The sequence below is a fragment of the Homalodisca vitripennis genome, chromosome 4 (genome assembly GCF_021130785.1).
Source record: "Homalodisca vitripennis isolate AUS2020 chromosome 4, UT_GWSS_2.1, whole genome shotgun sequence".
NCBI classification, from domain to species: domain Eukaryota; kingdom Metazoa; phylum Arthropoda; class Insecta; order Hemiptera; family Cicadellidae; genus Homalodisca; species Homalodisca vitripennis.
Window position 1 is genome coordinate 160,545,502 of NC_060210.1, and position 20,886 is coordinate 160,566,387.

At 35.0% G+C, this 20,886-nt stretch overlaps 1 protein-coding gene across 1 annotated transcript in view; it reads right to left on the bottom strand.

The window, feature by feature from the left end:
- Positions 1-20,734, bottom strand: part of LOC124360466 (monocarboxylate transporter 2) — a 75,657-nt gene extending 54,923 nt beyond the window's left edge. Inside the window, exon 1 of the mRNA XM_046814121.1 lies at positions 20,524-20,734. The gene's annotated coding sequence lies outside the window, so the exon portion shown is untranslated. The remainder of the gene's footprint in view (positions 1-20,523) is intronic.
- Positions 20,735-20,886: the final 152 nt, after the last annotated feature.

A 20,886-nucleotide genomic window follows, 5' to 3' on the forward strand; every position in this document is an offset into this window, starting at 1 on the left:
CATCATATATATAATTGAGACAGTAAAAGTACAGAGGACATCAATGTTCCAAACTTGTCAATACCACGACTGATATGATCCGCCATCACTGTTACATGATAAACAGTGATCAAGTCGGCATTGGACCAGACTGTTAACTTGCACTGCAGTTAGTGAAGTGTTACTACTTGAATTTGAATTAAGTATATTGGACGTCTATTTATGAGACGTCTATTTTATAGCAATCAAAATGAATTATTTTATAAAACTTCAAATAATTATTAATAAAAAAATGAAATTTTTGTACATAACCAGTCACTATACGCATGTACAGCAAATAATTATGGAGGCACGATATATTAGGATGTTATACCTTGCATTCGTATTTAAACACCGGTATAATGATAGCATTTATATATAATATATGGTACATTGTTTTGTTTATTTTTCTCGCCTTAGAAAGAGACCGTTTATCCAAATGTCTAGTACAGAATTATACCCTGGCGATCCTTCACTAATCTCTAAAATCAAAATTCTGGTACCCAGTTATGTTTTTAAAAAGAACATGATATTACAAGTTTTGCCCCACCATCGTTCTTGTTATTGCTTCATAGACGGTGTAGAATACGTGCAAGTCCCCATGAAATATAATTTGTTATCTACTACGCTTCATCAGCCTGTTAAATAGACTGTGTGCTCACGTCTTAACCAGGCAAGTTTGTAGAGACGTCAGTGGCCTTGCCGAGACCCACCAACAATAAATAACACAAAGTCTGGGAGAATTCCAAGAATTACCCATAACTAGTTCGTTGCGCCCCAGTCCAGTCTCAACATCAGTAGCCCACGCCTTCATGGTTGAGTCCAGTTGTATACTCTACGTGTCTGGCAGAAATAGCTGTTTGCTGCAGCCTATATTATTATCTTAGCGCTCACAATATCCACGCTACAATATTTAGAACGCGTAATAATTGTTATAAAACGGGCAGTTTAATATGGAACATGAGATTATGTAATAACAAATTTAAGTTAAGTGCTTGGGTTATATAGGTGCAAAAGTTTTATATTTAGGTTGGTAGTTCCTTCAACACACAATATAAAGTAATCCGATAAGTTCCTTTATTTAACTTGAGTACGGTCACAAAGTGAGGATGGCTGAAAGCAATTGTATCAGTGTTTCCGTCAGCACGTCTCCAATCCGTTCCAGCTAGAGTACATTTAATATAAATGTATGTCTTTACCACATGTAAATTGTCAAAGATGTTCAACAATGTGTCAATTTGTTCAACATCTTGTTTAGTAATTGGGGGTGTACAGAGTCGGGCTTGTGTAAGAGGGTGTGGTAAAAGGGGGTAAGTGGTACACGTTAACATTTTTTGTAAAAATTTCGAAAACCATGAGGTCTACTGTAAACTTTGTAAAATACAACAATATTCTACATCAAATTTGAAACAAAATAGTTACATGCATTTTTTGCTACGACAATGCGTTAGAGAAAAGGGTGCCTAATGACCACATTATTTTCTTTGATATGGAATGGCGACGTTCTAATGATGAGACTTTACACCACTTAATGAATAGGTATATCGGATCCAACATTTTTGAAAAAATACATTTAATTTTTAATGATTAATTTTTTGCAAACGCTTACACAAAATTGTTACAAAAGACGTCTTATATCTACCCAAGCTTGTTTAAATAGGTAATTTAACGTTTTTATGGGAATCTCAACATCAAATTTCCTCACTTTATTGTACCGGTGCGATTCACTTTCATAATTTTATAACCGACTGTTTCCAGAGCCGTTACGAACATGTCCTGTTGCGTCATCACATCGGTGACTGAACTTGTTTATCACTATTAAGGACCCAGCAATTCCTTCTTATATTGTGTTGTTGTCTATCTGTGCGATAACTCTTGATAACTTGGTATGTAGTTTTATCTTGGACGAAGGAAGAACTATTGATTTTGGGGTCAACAGGGTAAAGGGCAGCAGAGTTGCAAGTGACCCTGAAAAAAAGAAAAATAATAGAAAAATTCTGTTGGGTCCTTGGATACCCCATTATATAAGTTTATTTATTTTTCAAATATGTACTAGCTTGTTAGGTTTTATGTTAGGGTCTTAGTACAGGAAGCGTCGACTGACCCGTTTGGAGTTAATCGCGTAACTTCCAAAGTGCGATCGATCTCGAAAGGGTTGATTCGTATTTTACCGCTAAAAGCATTATTACCCGTCAAAGACCTTTAAATTATACATAAATCGAAAGCCTATGAGTTGATTTTAATGTTTAGTGGTCTTCGAGTTTCTATTATCATGTTTCTAGTTGAAAATCTTTTTGGCTTTTCCAAATGTGATTTTGTTGTTAACCTCTGTGCAGCAGAAATTGTTGTTTGTAAACAAATATTTTGTTCTTTGTTCCTAAGTTTTGTTATTTGAATTGAGCAAAGTTTGGTCATGCAGGGTTGATTATATAATACTTCAGAATGGGTTGTCCTTGTATATCGAGTGATATTCAGGACATTAAAATGGAATCTGACATGACTGACTTTGTTGAATCTGGAGTAGAAGTATTGTATCTTGTTTTCTTTTTTGGTCTTTGTTAATTTGGAAATAAACAACTGAGTTATACACTGTAATACATTAGCGAAGTTCATAAATAAAGGCATATAACACATTAATTTGCACGAAAGTTAATATTATTATGGTTATTTCATCGTGTTGATTAAAAACTGAAAACAAGTAAAGATTTGCCAATTTGCCCTTTTCTCTAGTAAACATAAAAAATATTTCCATTTTTATTTTTGAATCCCATAATAGGCTACTTAATTTTTGTGTTTACAACTAAATTTCGTACAATTTGGCCATTTTGGACTGTTGAAACATATTACATTTTATCATAATGGAAATATTTTTTTCTAATATACTTTTTCACACGTTAAATACTGAAAACAATATATGCTGTAAAGATAAATATTTTTATTTTTACTTCTAAACTATGTAACTTTATTCCCTGATTCTTAACAAGAAAATTAACTTATCACTTTATACATATACTGCATGTAAGATTTTATACGAAATTTACAAGAGGCTCTGTGAAACCTTCACAAATCAGTGTACACTTTAGAATTTCTAATAGACACTTCCAGGGTTAAGTATTTTTGTATTTGTAATCAGTTAGGTATTCAACCAATCAAACACCATATTTAAAATTAATAAAATTTCCATACACCTGTTATAGTGTTTCTTTCTGTAGTTTGTTTATCTCATTTAAGCCTGAGCGTCAGCTATGCCGGCTTCGAAGTGCACTGGTTTCTTTTTATTATTATTACATGATTGGACTTACCCGGGATTTGAACCCGTGATCTCTCGGTTAAAGAGCCGAGACTATAACCATTAGTCTACGGAGGAGGACTTTTCTCGTTTGATTAATTCCAACAATATAATCGTAAACATACGAAGTTAGTAGTTGGCATGAAATATATGTGAGATAAATAAAAGAATGGGCATAACTTAGAATATTTATTCGCGACAAGGTGGTAGAGTGGAAGTGTACACGTGGAATTACTAAACGAATGCCGTCATTGATTTCTCATGCACTTGTTGTATATGTGTTTGTGTACTGCCCTACACATCAAATAATTTTATCTTGGGAGTTGGCGTTTCGGAAATAGATTAAACATAAAAACGTTTTTGGCAAAAATAAATTGGTAAAAATGTTGTGTATATCTGTTTCCTAGATATTACGTTTAAGGGTACAAGCGCCCTGTACGTTCAAAGTACTGTTTATTGCTTGGCACACACTTGGGATAAAACTGCCTGATTCCATAGAGCCCCTATAGCCCTAGCTCTGACTGTCTTCTTATTCACACTAATGATGTTGCTGCCACACAAACTAGTCGAGGGGTTAAGGTCATGGACTCTAAGGCGACCAGATCTAGTACCGAGTGTCCTTGCACGACATAACGACGATGTTACTGGCCTCAAACTGGATCTAGCCTTAATGTGAGGTCATCAATTCTGTTTTCGAAACATATTTTTTATGTTAAATTCATAGCTTTTTAAATTAACTTGCCAGAATACAAAAACCGTAGAACTGTTTTGAGTTCTTGGATTCCATCCAAAAGTGATATTCATTCCAGGGGCAAAATATATCATTAGCTAAAAGATTCAAAATGTCAGCAGCTCCTTTATCAACCATAACGGAGAAGGACTGATTATTCACTCTGTGGCGTATATCGGCACATGTTCATTCAAGATTGGCCCGAACAAAGCATGTTTAAAAAAAATGTTTGAGAGCCAAAGGTACTGACTGCTACTGCTTCTGGAAGAGCAACAAGAGGTACATTCATAGTAAATGATAATGACACTGTCCATCGTCAGTGACTACACCCTGACAAATAAATGTTGACTCTGGAGTTGGTGTAAGTTACAGTGTAAGCACAGCCGTAATTAACGACCCGAGACGAACAAGCGAGGTACAGTACGTTTACCTTTGTAGGTAGTCTCCACCCAAAAATTAGTATGGGCTTACAACATCTTGGACGTTACGACAAGGCAGTCTATTGTTAGCGGCTAGTAGGCGGAAACAGCGATTGTGGAAATGTTTAGTTTGAATATGAGATAAGCGATAATTGTTATGCTCGTTACTTGTCCATATTGATGTGTTTCTGGCTACGTAATTACTAGTTTTATTCTAACTATAGCAGAGTTTGTAAAGTTCCACAACAGATGAGAGATTAGTTGAAATAGTAAATGGCTTCGTTAATTTTGATAGCCTACCCAAACAGTGTAACAGTAAGCCTGCCCATGTTCCAGTTACGTATTATTTTCCTTCAAGGTTGTCTTAAGTTATTTTATACTTTACCCTGAATTGTAAAAAGACTTTTAGAGTTTTAAAACAGTTGTCACTCTTTACATTAAGTTTTATTCTAAATTAATTTTATCCAACTAAACACAACCAAAAAGGCTAGCTTATAAAAAGTTATACAACAATTATGACACGGATAAATTACAGCTGACGGAGAAGTTGGTTTGATACAAACATTTATTCAGTAGCTTAGTGGGCAAAGGTAAGTTTGGAGTGGACACTTTCACATTCATTGCGTCATAGTCACGGAAACGATGGCTTTATACTGATAACATATCGGACATGTTCAGTTTTTTCTATGATTTTTGACGTCTTATTATTCTGATATCTAATAAGGTTTATAAAAGTGACGTTTTATAAATTGATAATTTTTCTATTTTTTTACCATACAATGGTTGTTTTTGACGTATATAAGATAGCAATTATATGTTGTAATATGTCATATCGTGTACGGATAGCTTGGGATTATCGTTCGACCCACAAACAGTACAACTATAATATCAGTGTTTGATTTGGCCACACATTAACTATTTCGAGAAAACTAAATCTATTACTAAAATATAACCTTGCTCTACTTTTAAGCGTATTTGTTACAACAAAATTAGTTCAAAAGTCTCACACGTGGCGAAGGAGTGCTCCAATAATTTTCTTATCTTGGTAAAAAATTCAAAGTTCAAACAATAAATGATTCATCCCAGCTCAGAAACGATGATTTTGTTGAAGTGATTTCCCAAGTATACACTCGAAGCTATCATAGTGGCTATTTAAGCATTGTTCATAATTAAGCATTTTCTTGGCCTTTATGAAAAGCGTTGAGGTGGAATAAACGTCATCACGAGCATATTTACAAACGATGGTTACTGGTAGATATAATTATTTTCTGAAATACTTATGATTAAATGAGGAAACTCGTAATATATTTCTTAAAAATATATCTTAGAAATTAGGTCAATAAAATTCTATGCCATTTTATTGACCTAATTTCTAAGATTGCAATAGTAGTAGTAGCTGTAATAGGTGCAGTATAATAGTAACTGAAACGTTGAAGGCCAGTGTAGTGGAGTACTTGGAGCGGATTCGGTTGTATACCCTTGCGGTTTTTTATTCGAATCTGTAAGGGAGCATGAATAATAATAGTGATATCATTATATTATTATTTCAATATTTTATAGTACTTCATTAGTAATATTTAACTTTAATAGGAGAGCTCTACAGTTTGAATTAATCACTATGAGGTAACGCAATTGTTGCAACATTTTATTGTGTTCGGTTCTGTAGTTTTTGCGACTTCAGTGACTTCTATTGAAAAAGCCAAGACCGGTGGGGCGAAACTGGGAAGTCGGAGAGTGAAACAGTTCCTTAGTTAGCACCTATAATGACTGAGGAGAATTAACCCTTTTCGCAGACATACACGGGCCAGGCGGCAATATATTGCCGCCTTGATATTCGTCGTTTTCTTAAATAAATACGACGTCAAATGATTAAAGTTTTATGTTTTTTTTATTCCCTGCTATATTTATAGATAGTTAATATGAACATAATTTTTATTTTGGAGGTCTATGCATTTTTATTTCGTAATTGTCACGTGACATTATCAGGTGACTCAATCTATTGTTGTTAATTCTTTATGCTTTAGTGTAATCGTACTATTGTATGCTGGATTCTTCTTCATTATTTTATTTAGTGGTTGTAAATATTAGTAGTGTTACCTGCTTAGCTATTCGTGTGTAGTAGTTACAATGACTGACAATTTGCGAACTCACGGGAGTGAAATTGTAAGTAGCATATTTGTAAATAGAAAAAGTGTAAATAAATTTCAAATAAAATTGTGTAAATATTTCTTGGTAAATAGTGTTTTTAACTGTATTGAAACTGCTTATGGATCCTACAATCATCTATTTACCGGTACATCCATAATGTGAATATTTATTTTAAGTTTCTTGCAGTGTAAGAGTCAGTTGCTTTATCACTTGTTGCGAAGTACAATTATGCGTATTTATACAAAATGTGTCATAAAAAATTTATTTATGAGAGAAATAACACAAAATTTTTTATGGTTGTTCCTTTATAAATGTACAATATAATAACATAGCTTCCTACGGTAAAATTATTTTTCCTTTTTTAGTTATTTACAAAAAAATTAAAAAAAATAAAATTTTTTTTATGTAATTTATTAAAACATTATTTTTTTTTAAATTTTAAATTACTTAAAACTACATCTATATATTTTTTTGTTGATAGTATATATCTATACGAGTAATTTGGTGCAACTTTTAGGTCATTCTTTAATGTTTATGAAAAGTTATAAATTTTAATCTAAGAGACTGCAAAATCGTCAATTTTAGCCTGGCACTTTTGACTAGTCACAAGGGGATATGATATGTGAAAAAATTTTGCAACATCTCATATTTGGTCCTGGCCCTGAAAGGGTTAAGTGACATTTCGTAATTAGGATTACAGAATACATAGAGGGCGTTGTTTTAATTCATAGCTTTCCGCCACCTGTAGTGACAATAAGGAAGTATTTGTGTAAAAAACAATAAAGTTATTAATTATTACCAGTGCAATAATACTTCACTTTCCAATTTAAGACAGTAAACACTTTGTTTTAATGATTAACAAAAAAAGTATCAGTAAAAAACAGAACTTCGATATACTACAGTGATCAACTAAAGTATTATTCTTAGTTTAGAGTTTATTGCAAATGAGTGAGTCCACACTGAAACAAGGCCGAATTGAAATACTTCAATTTGATTGGCCAATCAACTAGAGCATCAATTGACCCGTTAAAAGCAATTAAAAGTTCACAACTGATTAATGAAGGAATTTGAAATTTTTTGGGAGCATTGACCAATAATAGGCGTATTATACTGTTAATGTGAAAACATAAAATTACTTAATATTTTCATGTCTACTGAGAAAAATTTATATTTTTATTACTACTGTAGTGTTATTAAACAGTGAACATGACAAAAACAAGTGTATTTAGATTTAAATTATTACGAATGTGCAATAAATGCACTATGTTAAATATACAAACTAAAGTTAATAGTTACAGGGTCATCAGAAATCTCACCCCGTTCTAATTTCTTAACCATTGCTGATAGAAAAAGGAAAAGGAAATATGTGTGGTGCCGCAACAAAATACCCGTACGTTCAGATTTAAAATGTATTACAATTTATTAAAGCAAACATGAATTAATGAGTGTGATCAATGCACATGGAGAATAGGTTAATGATTAATACAGCAGTCTGACCAAGTGGAAATAAATTGTTTAATTGTACGTACTGTTAATTTATTATATTTGTTAAATGTTAAGCGCATTTCTATGGACCGCCCTAAAATTTTAATTGTTTTATGTGCCTCGAGGTGATTTGAATGATGAGTTTTAACCCTTATATTTTTCAGCGCGTGTACAAAGTGCTTCCTCAATTTGAAGAAGGAAGCAGGCTTTTTGGTTATTTAAAAAAAACTGTCAACATTCTGAGATAAATGCAAGTTCTTTACGGGATCTTCTGTTTTAAATAGAAGACCATATTTAATTTCCGTAAAGCAAGCGTGATCTATGTATAAATCAAGAATAGAGGGATTTCTTGCCTATCCAGTATAATGTTATATAATTTGTAGTAGATTACTTTTTATATTTTCATAAATTTAAACTCTCTTTTTAGCAGTTCTAGCGTTTCATAGTTTTACTTTTTTAAACCAATACTTTATTTTAACCCCAACACCAGTTTTATTTATTTTACTTTGTGTTTCTTGATAATAATTTTTAGTTTCAGCTCCAAATTTAATAAGTACATAATGCATTACACGTAAAACATTACATGTCGAATTTTGTATTCTTTTGTTAGTGTAAAATCTAAAACATGTACTTACATGGAAAATACTCCTTTACAAACATTTAAACCTGCTCTATGTTTGATCACAACAGTTAAGCATCAATCATAATGTTGTATGTAGCCCCAACCCACCTACGAACACATACAATTTAAGGAAGGTCACGACCGAAGTGCTTACAAAGTGTACAGTCAGGAAAGGAATACATAAAATAAGGAAACCAACATTTGGCACGGTGACACAGTGGAAAATTTTGGAATAATCAGATTGAGACGTAAGGTCGTTAACTTACGAGTCGACATTCCAACTCCAGCTGTGACAGAGCAGTCTCGTGTCGCTATTAACATAATAGCCGTGCCAGACCCTTGGCAGCGGCAACAGCGCCTACAACGGCTGTCATCACAATATTGCCACAAACTACCATTTCTATTAATAATTGATTTATAATAAAGTAAAAATATAACACTTTTTAAAAATGTAGAGGTCATCAGACGCATTCCTTGCCAATCAATTTTGAATTCCTTCATAGGTCATGTCTCTCCCCACCATACTAAATTTGTGTTTGTAACTATATTTACAACTTTACAATTCTACCCCCAACCATCCGTAGGACTAAAATAAAAGTAGAATGGCATTAGCGTAGAGATGCAGTCTGACGCTTTCCCTTTCACCTCATAAATCTATTTTTATCTTCTTCATTGGCTACTTCTCTTCTCCTCCCCACCATACTAAATTTGTGTTTATAACTATATTTACAGCGTTGCAATTCTACGTCCCAGCCATTTGTAGGACTAAAATAAAAGTAGAACGCTATTAGCGTAGAGATGCAGTCTGATGTTTTCCCTTTCACCTCCCAAATGTATTTTAATCCCCTTCATTAGAAGCTCCTTCTCTCCCCCCCCACCGTACTAAATTGTGTTTGTAACTATATTTACAGCGTTGCAATTCTACGTCCCAGCCATTTGTAGGACTAAAATAAAAGTAGGACGCTATTAGCGTAGAGATGCAGTCTGATGTTTTCCCTTTCACCTCCCAAATGTATTTTAATCCCCTTCATTAGCTGGTTCTGCCCTCCTTCTCACCGCACTAAATTTGTATTTGTAACTATATTTACAAAGTTGTATTACAAAATCTCAGCCATCTGTAGGACTAAAATAAAAGTAGAACGCATTAGTATAGAGATGCAGTCTTACGCTTTCTCGTTCACCTCCCAAATCTATTTTGATCTCCTTCATTGCCTTCTCCTCCCCCCCCCCCCAACGCATTAAATGTTTGATTGTATTTATATTTACAACGTTGCAAGTCTACCTCCCACCCATCCGTAGGACTAAACTACATTTAGAACGGAATTAATGTAGAGATATGGACTGACGCTTTCCCTATCAACTCCAAAATTTGTTTTGATCTCCTTCATTGCCTGCTCCTTCCCGCCCCTCCCCCCACCACATTAAATGTTTGATTTATATTTTACAACGTTGCAATTTTACCTCCCACCCATCCGTAGGACTAAACTACATTTAGAACGGAATTAATGTAGATATATGGACTGACGCTTTCCCTATCAACTCCAAAATTTGTTTTGATCTCCTTCGTTGGCTGCTTACGCCATATACTTTTTTGCTACTAAATCTCCAACGCTCCATTTCTATTTTTCAACTAATAGTGGCTAAAATTACAGGTAGAATCTAGTCCTCTTGAAACATACGGCACCTTACGAGCTCTTGAGCAGTTTTATTCATGACATCGACTAATAACGTGATGGATTTTAATCGCTCGCCGGCGGCGTTTGGGTTGGAATTAAATAACTAGTATTGCTAAACAGTGTAAGGTTTTACATAAGATATTTAATATTCCGTTAATTAAACATTTAATGTTGAGTGTTTCAGTTGTATTCTAGTCAATGTTCTTTTAAGTATTCCACGTTTTTACGCCATCTTTGTTGGAGATCCTGTGCTGCGTGGGCAAAGATCTCGGATTGAGGACAGTGTGGGTTTAAATCTGCGATATGAACAAACACAGATTCAGTATTATCTAGCCTACTTATGACTGTATCTAGTTTTATGGAAAACGACTTCCCAACAAAAATAAAACAAATATCACTAATCAATACGGTACTTTCAAAAGAATTTATATATCAGTAGGATGTACCAAGTATTAAATAAAAATTTAGTACATTTATTTCTCAGTTTATCTTACTAGTTCTGGGTAAAAAAAAAAAAAAAAAAAACAGTTCAGTAAAACGTTAAGCTCATCTGTCACTATAAACTGCCAAAATATACAATGTTTTAAGTGATAACGTTGAAATACAAAATTACTGAAGAGTAACAACGAAACCCAGTTGGACAGAGCAACAAGCTAATTGACATTGCATGTATCTTGCAGTTACCGGCGTTCAAGTCTCGAGGCCGCTGAACCGCTAACATTGTTGGCAGAGCTTCGTGCTCGTGTTGGATTTGTTATTCTGCTCAGCTCATCTACGTACACTACTACTGGTTTTTATTAGTATTACAATTGGTTACTATTTGCATTTATAAATTATTCAGTGTGTATTATAATAATGGAATTAGCATTCAAGGTAAACGCAGTCAGTGAGAAATGTGTGATGTGGCGATTAAAAATCTTGTAAAATATACTACTTAAAAATTGAGTATTTACAAGAAATAATGATGAAACCCATCATTATTAATACCCAGAGTAGAGGTCTAACCGAGTATGCACTACGCAATTTCATGCACTAATATGTCGACAATATTAAGACTGGGTTTTGAGTTCAATGAGTGTTTATTGGAAGTTTACGGAAAGTCTACATAATCTTTAGATTGTGTATAAAATCAGTGATAAGTGTCAAGATTAAATTTTTGAAAAAGACTAGAAAAATCTTGTGAACACTACTGTTATTCATATTTTTTCAGAACCAACCTTTAGTAGGTGTGGGATACTAGTTTGCCAACACTTACGAAATATAAGAGTTAACAATAAAATTTACATTTCAAAATCTAATTTATTTTTCAAATAAATAAAAAACAGACTACCCGGTAGCATGTGCCGTAAAAACCGGCCTATGTCCACAACAAACATCTGTAAAAAAGAGCTAACCCACTGAACTTAATCTCAAACGCACTATACAGTCGCATGGTGAAAGGCACTTAACGCGAGGTTTACTTCACATGGGGTGTGACACTTAGCCCACACTGTTGGTAATTGTTTCAATTACTACTAACTACTACGGTGCATGTTAGATAGCCCGGTTTGTTGCTGAACAGTGTTTAGGTACAATTTAGCATAAAGCTGAAAATGTCCATTTCCGGCATCAATTTTACAATAAGTTTACAGCTTTGTATCTATGGGTCTACCAGGGCATGGAGAATTACACGGAATGATTAGATGTATTATAAACTGACGATTCTCAAGCAACGTCGCCCATATGGAGTGGTCCTCACGCCTGTAATATTAAACATTTAACAAACTTGTTTACATCGTTATAAGTTACAAAAAGGGATAAAATTACGTTTCAAGAGTTGAAATCCACCCTCTTCTCAGGTGTAAAAACCCCTAATACAGTAATAAACTAAAAAGTTCAACAATGGTCTGCCACTCAATAATATAAATGATACCTTGTAGATAAATAGCATGAAGCCCAGACTGGAGAGAATGACTCCAAGCAATATTACTGCACAGGAGCCAAAAGCACAAACAAACAAGTGACACCCCAACTAACTAAGGTGGAACACTAGTAATGATGCATGTGTGTACTTTACATTGTTGATTGACGTTTTTATATACTTACATAAATATTTGATCTCCTAAAAAGCCTAGTTGTTGTTACCCCGGAGGAGGTCCATTCGTAGGAGAGGTATGCGGACTACCCTTACAGCCCCTGCAGCTGTATAGTCCACACAGTGCAGTGCATATGGCTGCCTAGTTGTTGGGTCCAAACTAAGCGCTCAGAGATCACCAAATCTCGCGTTAAATGATCGAGCAAGCCGAGAAGCCAGTGTTATTAACCTTGACATTTATTGACTTCTGTAACTGGTTATGTCAATTCACTACTGTCGCCGCTTGCAAATCATTCGTCTCAGGAATTCCACTTGGCACTTGAATTACTAAAAGCCATCAGTACTGTATCAGAGAGACCGACGTCACCTTTACATACATCGAGTTAACGGCGACCTTCTTCAGTATTTAACTGCTTATCCTTTCATAGTTGACCAACATTATATCAAGCCGCAGCTAGTGTAATATAAATTATTGTGATATTTAAGTGTCACTAAAATGTGTCACTAGTTTCTTAGCAAATCTGTACCTCTCAAATTCCCAATGTACACCCTTTCTCCTATTGAACATATTCTAGTCGATTTAAACGTTATCCTGACCTGCGACTCTAAAAGAAGCAGAATCCAACCTTGCATTTGAGGCCTCTAGCCTAACACCTCCCGTTAGTAACGTTGTAGTCTACAACGTTATGACTGAGGTCGGGAACTTGCTGTAACTACTAGGACCTTTTAACATCTTTGTAACTTGGCCAAGCATAAACCCACGGATGGTGATGAAAGCCAGAAAGAAGACACCCGGTTCACCGTGGTGCAGATAGCTTGGAAGATGCCAGTAGGATATTTTTGGAAGTCGTAGTCAATGTATCAAACAGATATTTCCTAACTCGCCTAATTTTATTTCATTGAGCACTGCCACTTCAATCATCGTCATACTCTGCACTTAGAAACATTATATACTTTGAAACTCGTGCTGCCCTCCTGCCTCCGTTTAGAATACTCTGAATACCTCCAGTGGACCGTTCTATGTCATTATATCTCCAGATTTAATTTATCGAGAAAGTCTTTATAATCGAAAAGTCTGCATAATGGACTGATTTATTTATCTCCTATTTAACAAATGTAGTCGGTTATTTTTTAACATTTATTTAACAAAAGGTCTGTAGATCTAAGGTCAAAACTCTTTGCGCAATATTTAATCTGAAGAGTTCAATAGTCTGAGTAATTGGTATTCTAAGATAAATAATCACATTTTGTAGGTTGTCAAACAATTTGTTATCAGCAAATGGGATTGGCCCATGCGTTTATTGCGCTTTAACTGTCTCTGGTGCGGTAGTCATCGCTCCTAGGCGAGACGCAGCAGCATGTTTACATCTCACTCTGGGCCATCAAAATTTGATAGTTCAAATAATCCAATGAAAACACTCTTTATAAGCCAAGTCACAGAATAATATTACCGAACATTAATGAGATTGCCATATGTAGAAAACAACATGATTTTTTCCCATCCCCAGACCAGTTTATATATTATTATATTTTAAAAGTCCGTCATGATAGCAGATTCTTTAGTTCTAGATATTTAATTAATATTTTCAACTCTTGTCAAAATGGATCCAGAATAATTATTATTTAGAATTCCAAAATAATTAATTTATCAACCTCAGTTTCTTCTGGAAAAGTGAAATATAATTTTAATTTATATTATTTTGACGTAATGCAAAATTCAGTTTTATATGTAATTTAATACAAAGTTGTACTATAATAATGCATTTGTTCTGTCATATTTTATTGAAATCCCTAGTTTTAAAATTAACTCAAGTTTAATTGTTACTAAATTATTTTAATGTGGAATACATAACTTATTTCAGACAAGGTAAACACATTTATTACGGTTGATGAGTGACAAAAATTACACAGTAAAAATGTACAGAACGTCCCTCTGACATTTTTTGGAAGAAGTTGGTGGAGAAATTGATATATTCCTAGAATTTGAGTATAGAGATGTTAGAAGTTTTGAAATGGTCTAATATCTTCTGCATCCGTAAACATACAAACATAAAACTTTAATCAGTGACATAGCGAATAAAATTAAACTTTTTGATTCAATCAGTAGCTCTTCGCCACCTCAGAAAAATGATTCGTAAGGAATCGGTTGAAAATCTTAAATGTAAGCATAGGTCGATGTGCATACCATTTTAAAGTTCTTATTTTAGGACATCATACCGTAAATTAGACCTCAAAAAGTTACTCCTGAACAAAATGGCGCGCTCGAAATCTTCAATACTAATCTTATGTTTAAGTTAAAGAATGGCTTAATTTTATTGTAACCATATCAGATGAAGCTACATAGCGTCACACATGATTTATATATAGTAGGTGCAATGACAAGGATATCATTCGCGTATCAATTTATCACAGAATATTATGGGCCTTGAATGAAAGGCTAGTAGCTCTCATGGACAGTAAATGCTCATAAGATGAATTTTCACAAATTATGCTAAATAATCTCAGAAATCCGCGCATACCTGTGATATTGTTAGTTGTGACTTTCGTCGCATTGAGAAGTCTTACACGTTAAATATCGACACAAGGTCCCAAACACGTCCGATAGGTACTCTTATGATGGTTTTATTATATTACTTTCACAGCCATTCGTTATAGTGAAACCCCGCGATTGCTCCTATGAACATATTGAGAAATCTTAGACGTTAAACATCGACACAAGGTCCCAAACACGTCCGATAGGTACTCTTATGATGGTTTTATTATATTAATTTCACAGCCATTCGTTGATAGTGAAACCCCGCGATTGCTCCTATGAACATATTGAGAAATCTTAGACGTTAAACATCGACATAAGGTCCCAAACACGTCCGATAGGTACTCTTATGATGGTTTTATTATATTACTTTCACAGCCATTCGTGATAGTGAAACCCCGCGATTGCTCCTATGAACATATTGAGAAATCTTAGACGTTAAATATCGACATAAGGTCCCAAACACGTCCGATAGGTACTCTTATGATGGTTTTATTATATTACTTTCACAGCCATTCGTTATAGTGAAACCCCGCGATTGCTCCTATGAACATATTGAGAAATCTTAGACGTTAAACATCGACACAAGGTCCCAAACACGTCCGATAGGTACTCTTTATGGTTTTATTATATTACTTTCACAGCCATTCGTTATAGTGAAACCCCGCGATTGCTCCTATGAACATATTGAGAAATCTTAGACGTTAAACATCGACACAAGGTCCCAAACACGTCCGATAGGTACTCTTATGATGGTTTTATTATATTACTTTCACAGCCATTCGTTATAGTGAAACCCCGCGATTGCTCCTATGAAAATATTGAGAAATCTTAGACGTTAAACATCGACACAAGGTCCCAAACACGTCCGATAGGTACTCTTATGATGGTTTTATTATATTACTTTCACAGCCATTCGTTATAGTGAAACCCCGCGATTGCTCCTATGAACATATTGAGAAATCTTAGACGTTAAACATCGACACAAGGTCCCAAACACGTCCGATAGGTACTCTTATGATGGTTTTATTATATTACTTTCACAGCCATTCGTTATAGTGAAACCCCGCGATTGCTCCTATGAAAATATTGGGAAATCATAATGTAAGTATTAGCCACGAAGGAAGAATGCACTAAGAAGCAGTTTTAAAGTTCTTGCAAAGTGTAACTGTTGAGCGTGGCGGAAAACTACACACAATTCAATAACAGATTTCACCACATTGGTGGGTTTTACAACTTAAAAAATTAGCACGTGATTTCTTATCAGTCTGCACATGTGTGTACAAGATGATATTTTCCTATTTTCATAGCTAATTGCGGTAATTAGCGCAAAGGCTCATAATTAGTTTATGTAAGTATCTCACCAGCAACAATACACGATCTACTGAACCTAATAATGAAATGTTACCTCATAGATGCAAAAACGGAATTTCTATCTGACCTCAGACCTACGCCCCTCTGGCCTTGACAATTACACTAAAACTACTAAATATCAGTAACTACTCAACGAACCGTTACGTTATATTAAACTCATTCAATATATTGTTATGTAATTATATTCATGTTTTCTACTTATGCTTTTCTCTCTTCAATTGATGCCTCCTCTCCAATGGACTTTAAATTTCTAAAGAAACTACTAAATCCTCAGTAATTACTGAGCAATGAATTTTGTAATAATTCACTGTACCTAATAATTCTCTGCTCATTGGGTTCTAATGTTGCAACCTAGCGGAATTTTAGAAAATACTGAAAAGACCGTTATGAAACATTGCACAGATATTCATGACCTTCGAGCTCAGGGCAATAGCCTTATAAGTTAAAAGGTTCAATAGGCTTTAAATTTATTCACTCGAATTTGGGAGTAGTTCCTAAGATTGGTATATCTTCCAATCACAATGTCTTGTGTCAGGAATGTTTCCGATGTCGTGTGAATGAATAGTTACGTCGTTGTTGTATATGAGGAGCGGCAGGCGAAGCCGTATGTGACAACCGGTGTCCACAATTAAACTTATGTAAAATAAAATTTTGAGTAAAGTAATATATAACAAACTTTTATATAAACCAATTACTTTTCACTATAACTCTGTTTTCTTGAGATAGTGATATACAGTATTGTACTAACCGTAGATATATAACTCATCATACGGTCTAATTTTCTAATGGAGAGTTTTTGAATAATAATTTACCTATATTGAAAAACACTCTCATTGGTGGGTCCAGGGTGGTGCTACTTAAACTGGGGATAGGAGTGAGTGACCACTGAATACTACTTGCAAGCGGCGATTCAAGAATCCACCTCACGAATGTTAACGCAAAAAATGTGCGGTTTTAATTTAGTCCAGAGTCCAGTATTTTGTTCCGTTTATATTTATTCTGGAATAACTCATTTTAATATATTCCTAATTCGTTAAATCATGCGGTGAAATGGCACGCTGTACACGCGTAAGTCAGGAATCACAACCACAGTCGTAGGTGGTTGGTCGGCTAATGCAGACCTATTGTGACCTGTCTGTAGTTCAGTTTTACTAATTAGTGGCGTGTTCAGTTCTTTTATTCAATGCATATTTTAGAGTTAGTGAAGTTGACACACAACATGGTGGTTGTGATTCCTGACTTACACCTGTCACTCTGGTTTGCAATTATGTGTTAAGGTTAGTTCTTTACCTGAAAAAGCGATCAGATTGCAGATCTCGAATGTTGTGTGTCAACTTCATTAACTCTAAAATATGTATTGAATAAAAAAAACTGAACACACCACTAATTAGTAAAACTGAACTACAGACAGGTCACAATAGGTCTGCATTAGCCGACCAACCACCTACGACTGTGGTTGTGATTCCTGACCTACACGTGTCAATCTGGTATGATGTGTTTATTTTAACCTGGTTTGCAATTACGTGTTAAGGTTAGTTCTTTACCTGAAGAAGAGATCAGATTTCAGATCTCGAAACGTAAAGTCACTTGTTTGGGGTCTTATATATACCACTGTTGTTGTCATTACTATCTGGCTTGGTGTAGGAGGAGAATGTATCGATTTATCTTATCGTTACTTCGTCGACCATGGACATGTAATAGAAATGTCAGACCCAAATGTTAACTTGTCAGAAGTGCTTTTGAAACTGCGATAGATTCATATTGGGACTAGAAGTTTCGAGAGCTTCGAGTGTAAATTGCTTTTCCATTGCGGAGATAATAACTGAGTTAGGCGTTATACGTAATAAAACAGGAAGTATATGATAACCTGCTGAACTGCTGCGAGGAGAGTTTTGAAGTAACTTGAGAAATGTAGAATTTATAGAGTAGGTCATGGCGAATGATGAAGTTACCAATTCGTTGTCGTTTGATTTTGGGTTGTGAGTGGGTGTTGTTTGAGGGCAAGGTTTCGTAATGTAGTGCCAAGAGCCAATGTTATGTTGCTCTCGTTGGTGAACTGCTTCATTTATTAAGTTGAAGTTGGGCCCTGATGCAACTCTGGTTTGGTAGGAAGAAATGGCTAAATGAAGTGTTTTTGTAAATACAAAACTCAGTTGTAGTTACAAATTCTACGGTTATCCCTGAAAGAAGATGCAACTTATCATTTCTGAGAATTTTTTTATCGGAAATACCGTTATCTTGATGTCGACTTGAAGGCCAAGAGAGGTGGGTGTGGGCCATTCACGTACATCATCATCGAGTAAAAGTTTTATTTCAGCAACCCATGTGCCACTCCATGAGGAGTTACAGTTATTTAAATTATGAGATGTAGGCAGTTTTTCAAAGAGGCCAAAATAAAAACGGCTGAAAGTAAAAATGTTATTTTTTGCTGCATGTTCGTCAGTTTATAGCTTCAGGGAATGGCGTGTTTTTTAATGGTATAATGACATATGTAATTATAATTTTTTGATTAAATATAATTTAATGTTTGTTTTTTTATATAATTAGTCACCACGAAATTAATTTTTGTGCTATACTATGACCACTTAATTAAAAGAAAGGGCCATGCGCTGCTAATTTCACCAGAGTAAATACATATTTCATTTAATCATTTCTCATAAATAAAAACCATGTAATTCGCTCCAATCGTCTTTTAGAAGCACACAATAAAAAACATATCAGAATCTTCTACAGTTTTTCTTAGGTTTCATTTTAAAATATCCCTGCATACTGCTTCAAATGCCAGAACTCGTCGTGGGTTGTCAAACATATTTCCTTTGCTTTCAGAAAAGGTATCTTGAGGGCCTGTGATCAAATTTTTGTTTAAATATTAAAAAATATCCAAATGAGAACCGATTGCACGACTACTCTGTCCCAGGCCCAGACCCAGACACAACAGATCACGCCCTTTCTCTACCCTGACCTCTCAACACAACTGTGCTGCCCGCTCACTCTATTACTGTACACATACATCTTCAGTCACGGGCCTAACCTTGGGGGGGGGGGGGGGATAGGAGTGTAACCCTCCTGCTCTAAAGGGGATTGTAGTAATTTATAATATCATATCTCAGAGTATATCATTACTGTCTTTTAAAACACAATTTTAATATCCAGCACAAGAAATACGTAAGTTTAATGCCACTCTTGTAAAGTTTATGTTGTAAATTATATTTCTTCACAGCTCACGCGTATAATGAGGAACTTTAGTGAGAGTTGTTTAGTGGTATAAGGGGAATATTGTAATTAAGTTTAATTTATGATCTATCAATCGAAATAATAAGTAGTACAGCGCCAACTCGTATCACGATTGCAAAGAAATTTGGCTATGTTCTTGCTAGCGTAGTTCGATGATAATAATACAAATACGAACAATATTAATAGACTTTATATAGTTGTGTGTAGTACTGACCTCCCAAAATGAAATTCTAGTGGGACCCTGAATTGAACTCGGCCCCAGAGAGATATACGTGATTCAACTAAATCCAATTTGCTAATTGCAAATGATTTGTTACTGAATTATTTCTCTGAACTAAACAAAAAACATAATCTACTGTATTCCTTTAGTTTAAAGATTAAGTAATAAATTAAAAATGCAATTAACATTAAAAAATAAACTAGGTACTGTATTTAAGGCAATCTTTGTAAAATCTAATTTCCTGTCATTCATATCAGTAATGAATTTTTTGACTTCAAGTCTGATATACTAAATATGCGTAGTTATAGCCTATACGTCCTGGATATACTTACCGTCCAGGTTCAACACTACAACTGCCTGGCAAAATCATTCTTGAATATAATTTAGCATAAATTTTATATATAAAATTAGGTTAACACTTCGTATTATTTACTATGGATAAATTGTGTGATTTAGTCTGTTGTGACCCGTATATCATATGTTATGTTATAAACAATAGTAACATATACTCTCCTGGAGTGAGAGATACACTAATAAGCGCTGAACTGTACAGTTCACGTATAGTAGGTCGCCGAACTTAGCGAGCCCAGCCCGGCAGTCGCAACGTGTGCCACATGTGAGCAAGGAGCCGTGAGTGGGCACATATGGTGACCAGTAATCGCGATACAAGAGACACAGCAGCAGGAACATGCCCAACTTACTTGTGATGAGGGTGGTCAGTGTGATCGAAGAGGTGAGAGTGAGAGCCGCAGTCGAGACAGACGCCACGGCCACGAGTGCCACACATAGACAGATAGACAGACACAACACCACACGTTCCCGCCAAGCTGCCACCGAGAGCGAAAGTGAGAGACGCCAGCCGTGGCCACCAGAGAGCAGACTGTAACAGTCGGGCGCGGAATATTTCTGTGTCTACTACGCGCGGCGTGGCGCGGCACAGCGAGCTGATACGGCTGAGAGATAAGGTGGCGGGGCGGCCAGGAAGTCCGCCGATATTTCGCTAATCTTAGACTAGCGAATTCAATTACCTAATTGACAGTAATACATCCTCACGTTAAATCTGA